At 38.3% G+C, this 5638-nt stretch overlaps 1 long non-coding RNA gene across 1 annotated transcript; it reads right to left on the minus strand.

The window, feature by feature from the left end:
- Window positions 1-417: 417 nt before the first annotated feature.
- Window positions 418-3989, minus strand: LOC115837344. The gene is made up of 4 exons (XR_004032403.1): window positions 3891-3989; window positions 2509-2624; window positions 2277-2388; window positions 418-526 (listed from the first exon to the last, which is right to left on the minus strand). It is a non-coding gene; the product is annotated as an uncharacterized LOC115837344 (long non-coding RNA).
- Between the last annotated feature and the right edge of the window lie 1649 nt (window positions 3990-5638).

Here is a 5638-nt window from a genome sequence, read left to right on the forward strand (position 1 = left end):
CCATCCTGGCTAACATGGTGAAACCCCGTCTCTACTAAAAATACAAAAAATTAGCCGGGTGTGGTGGCGGGTGCCTGTAATCCCAGCTACTCAGGAGGCTGAGGCAGGAGAAGGGCGTGAACCCAGGAAGCAGAGCTTGCAGCGAGCTGAGATCGTGCCACTGCACTCCAGCCTGGGCAACAGAGTGAGACTCCATCCAAAAAAAAAAAAAAAGAATGTTAATTAGTATACATACTACAGAAACCAGTGGGAGGTTCCTCCAAAAATTAAACCTACAACTACCACTTCACCTAACAATTCTACTACTAAGTATACATTCAGTGCAAAAGAAATCAGTTTATGCAAGAGGTATCAGCCATCCTATGCGGACCACAGCACTATTCACAATCGCCAAGATAAGGAATAAACTTACCTGCCCATCCACAGATGAAGGGATAAAGTAACTGTGGGGGATGCACACAAACAGAATAGTCTTCAGCCAGAAAATCAAAGTGAAATTTCATCATTTGGAGCCATACTGTTGAACCTGGAGGAGAGCATGGTAAATGACCTAAACCAGGTAGAGAAAGAAAAATATTGCCACATCTCACTCACGTAGAACCCAAAATAGAAGGCTTTATTGCAATAGATCTAGAGAGCACAACAGTGGTTTCCAGAGATTGAAGGGAAGCAGGGGCATGGGCAGGGATCAGAAATAGGTACCAAATTACACTTAGATGAGAGGAATGAATTGTTCCTCTCTGTTCCACAGCACAGTGACCAGAGGTTAACAAAACATCACACCTTTTTCACAAAATCTGGAAAAGAAGATTCCAAATGTTTTCACCATAAAGAAATTAACAACTGTTTGTGATAACAGAGACTCTAAATATCCTGATTTTAACATTCGTCTGTGTCTGCATTAACCAAAATGCCCCACTCTAACTCTCCCCATTGTATACCTTTACTATATGGCCAACCTCTTAAAAAACATGTAAATATGCAATGCCAAAATTCATGCAGACCACAAAACACCCTGAATTTGTAAAGCAATCCTGAGAAGTCCAAACTACATTGGTTGTGTCACACTTCCCAATTTTAAATTTCATTGAAAAGCTAGGGACCCCATTTCACACAGAGCAGTGGAACAGATTAGAGGACCCAGATGTAAACCCACACCCCTAACACCATAGGATTTTCAAAAAAATCCACAAAAATAAGCTTTGGAGAAAGGACTCCCTCCGCTCAATAGATGGTGCCAGGATAAACTGCTAGCCAATTGCAGAAGAAAAACAGTGGGCCCGTGTCTTACCCTGTACAGAAATCAACTCAAGATGAATGAAAGATGTAAACGCAAGACCTCAAACTATGAAAAGCCTGCAAGAGAACTTGGAAATACTCTTCCTGACAGAGGATTTGGCAGAGCATGGCTATGCCTAAGTCCCCAAAAGCAAATGCAACTAAAACAATTATTGACAAGTGGGGCCTAATATACAAAAGAGCTGCTGCACAGCAGAAGAAATTACCAACACAGTAAACAGACAGCCTACACAATGGGAGAAAATGTTCCCACATACGCATCTGATGAAGTCTAATATCCAGGATCTACCTCAAATACGTTAAGCAAATAAATCAGAAAAACAAAAACTCAATGAAGAAAGGGTAAGGGGAATGAAAATATGCATCTCAAAAGAAGGTTTACGGCAACCAACAGACAAGACAACATTTCTTTACCTCAGGAATCATCAGAGGAATGCAAAGCAAAAGGCCCAGGAGATAGTATTTCACACATTCTGATGAATGACAATTAGGACACAGTCCACAAGAATGAACACCAGCAAGGCAGAGGAGGAGGGATGCTGGTCTGCTGTTGGTGGAAATGCAAACTAGTTCGGACGCCATGGAAAGCAATGTGAGGATTTCTCAAATAACTTTCTCGACATCATTAAATCTCACAAAAAAATGTCCATGAAAACCACACTAAGATTCTGTCTCATTCCACTCAGAATGAGTGCTACCAAAAACAAAACACAAATTTTTGAAGGTGACATCCAGTGTAGACTTACAGAAAGGTAACTCTTAAACACTATTGGTGGGGATGTAAATTGGTATACACACTATGAAAAACAGCTAGAGGATTCTGAAAAAATTCACAGTACAACTACCATATCAGCTAACAGCCCCACCACTGGTTCCACATTTAAAGCAGTTGAAGTCCCTAGGTTGAAGAGAGCTATCTGCCTTCCCATGGGTACTAAAGCACTCTTAACTGTGGCCAAGGTAGAGAACCAACCTACCTGTTCAAACACAGCTGCAGGGATGAGGAAACTGCTGTACAGATATACCACGGAATATGTTTCAGCCATAAACCTTTGGGAAACCCTGCCATCTGCAGCCACATGAAGAAACCTGAAGAACATGAGGTCCGAAGAATAAGCCTGGTAGAGAAAGTCCCATGCCACGTGATCTCAGGCATGTAGACTGAAAAAAGCTTTATCTTCTAGAAGTAGAAAGTTCATTAGGGCTTACCAGAGGCTGCTGGGGAAGTGAAGGCGGTCTCGGAAGGAATCAGTGATGGGGTACAAAGTTACTCTCAGATGAGCGTGACCAATTCTGGTCTTCTATTCCACAGCAGGGTGACTAGCCTTAACACAAATGTATCATATGTTTCAAAGTACCTAGAAGGAAAGATTCTGAATGTTGTTACCACTCAAAAATAATAACTATATGAGATGAAGAGATGCTAAATAACCTGATTTTATCATCACTCAACATACACATGTATCAAAATCTTCCTTGTACCTTCTAATTGTTTAAATTTAGTATATGACAAATAGTGTTTTAAGAAATAGAAAGAATGCCAAAATTTATGTGGAAATGTGAAACACCCTGAATTTCCAAAGCTATCGTGAGAAATACAAACCATATGGGATGCATCAATTAGAACTCAGGGAAAATCCATAGTTAATAAACCCATATGTTACTGATATACACAGAGAAACACAGACCAGTGAGCAAAACGAATGTGCTCAATAATAAACAAAAATTTATATGCAATGAACACATTTTTCAAAATACCAACAAAATGACACAACGGGGAAGATTTCCAAAACTAGATATCCATATGCAAAAGAATAATACAGGACTCTTATGGTACTAGATACACAATAATCAACTCAAAATGATTAAAGATTATACACAAACTTGCAACCATAAAGCTCCTATAAAGACAACCTTAGGTGTGCATATATTTAGGACAACTTGGATGTATGATCAGGGTTCGCAAAAAGTAAACGAAAATACAAGAGAAAAAATTATTGACAATGAACTGCTTTGGTAGTGACTTTGTTTTTTCTTGATTAGTAACCAACAGCACAGCCACCAAGAAATTACACACATGTGGGACCACGTCAAGCTGAAGCATTTGTGCCCAACAAAGGAAACAATAAACAAAATAAAAAGGCACACTAAAAATTACAAGTTTGGGATAAGGGATTATTTTTGAAAAGGTACAAGCCAGTCATACTACCAGCTGGCAAAAAAAATAACAAAACAACAGAACAATTGCCAGACAAAAACTGGGCAAATAACTGGTTTAGATATTTTTCCAAAGAAGACAGGAAACTGACACAATGTCTACAAAAACGTGGTTAACATTACTACTCATGAGAAAAATGCAAATCAAAACCACACTCAGATCTTATCTCACTCCAATAGAATGAACATTGCAAAAAGATCAAAATATTTAAAAAGACAATTTCTGGTATGAATTTCCAGAAAGGGGAACTGTTTGTGGAAACATAAATTAGTATTAACACTATAAAAAACAGTTAGAGGTCTTGCAAAGAATAGGAAAAAAACAAATACCATATCATCTAGCAGTCCCATTACTGGGTATAAACTCAACCTACCTGTTCATCCACAGATAAAGAGATCAAGAAACTCTCATATACATACACTAGAAAATATTCTTCAGCCATCAAAATAATGAAACAGTGTCATTTAGAGCAACACAGATCAACCTGGAAAACATTATGTTAAATGTAATGAGCTAGGCCTAGAAAGACAAACGCAGCATGATACCACTCATGTGAGATCTTAAGATGTTTATCTTAATGAAGTAGAAAGCACAATATTGGTTACCAGAGTTTGGGAGATAGAGGGGGAATGCGGAAGGATTGATTATGGAAACGAAGTTATCTTAACATTAAAGGAATAAATCTGAGGTTCTCCTCCACAGCCTGGTGACTGGAGTTAACAATATCACATTTTTCTACAGCAAGAAGGGAGAATTTTTAATGTTCTCCCCACAAAAAAAAAAAAAAAAATGCCTGGCTGAGCAAATACAGATCCTAAGTACCCTGATTTGATCATTACCCAATCTATATGTATGAAAGTGTACCTCTAATTATGGGCCTTTATGTTGTGAAAAAAAGTTAACAGAAATAAGTATGTATTACTAAAAATCACAGGGAACCACAAAAGCAATGAATATCTAAAGGAATCCTAAGAAATACAAAGTGAAGACCCACAATTCTCAATATCAAGTTACACTGCCAAGTTGTAGTTATACAGCTGATATATGATACTTGCATAAACTATGGACAAAAACAGGGAGGACAAAAACATGATCAACACAAATATGAACACAATCAACTGACTTTGATAAAGAACACTGCAATGTGGAGGGCAGAGAATGAATACCTTTGAGAAAAATGATATCCAGATGCAGAAGCAAAAAATAGGACCTTATTTTACACGATGTATGAAAATGAACACCCCCTCTCCCAAATAGAAGGCAAAACAAAAGACCATAAACCACAAAATGTTTTTAACTAAAACACAGGATGAGCATATATTTTGGGTCACTTGAATCTCTGCTCACCTTTGCAAAGAGGAAAATAAACAAACACCCTGGAAGAAAAACCTCATTGACAATTAAATGCTTTGTCACTGATACATATTTTCTTATACGGGTGACAAAAACTACATGCATGAAACGCAAAAATAAATATATGGGTCTACGTCAACATGAAAAGTTTCTGCACATCAAAGAAAACTACTTTCCAAATTAAAAAGCATCCTATATATTAGGCAAAAATTTCAGGCAATCACGTAATTCACGAGGAGTTGTCATCTAACATGTACACCAAAAACACTACAAAGTAGCAAAAGCATCCAATCTAATGTTTTGCAAAGAACCTGGACAATTCTGCACAGCCATAAAACCGAACAACAAATAAGAGATAAGGTCCTCAAAATAAACTATTCATTAGAAAACTGTAATTCAAAACCACGTACAGATAATCTCACACTTATTGAATATTCTTAGATTTAAAAAAAAAAAAATAGGAGGGGCTGGGGACGGTGTCTCATGCCTGTAATCTCTGCACTTTGCGAGGCGGAGGCAGGTAGATCATCTGAGGTCAGGAGTTTGAGACCAGCCTGACCAATATCGTGAAACCTCATCTCTACTAAAAATACAAAAATTAGCTGGGCATGGTGGCGGGCGCCTGTAGTCCCAGCTACTCTGGAGGCTGAGACAGGAGACTTGCTTAAAACCAGGCAGAGGTTGCAGTCGGCCGAGATGGAGCCACTGCACTCCAGCCTGGAAGACAGAGCAAGACTCCGTCTCAAAACAAAAACAAAAACAAAACAA

Source organism: Nomascus leucogenys, chromosome 11, assembly GCF_006542625.1.
Source record: "Nomascus leucogenys isolate Asia chromosome 11, Asia_NLE_v1, whole genome shotgun sequence".
Lineage (NCBI taxonomy): Eukaryota > Metazoa > Chordata > Mammalia > Primates > Hylobatidae > Nomascus > Nomascus leucogenys.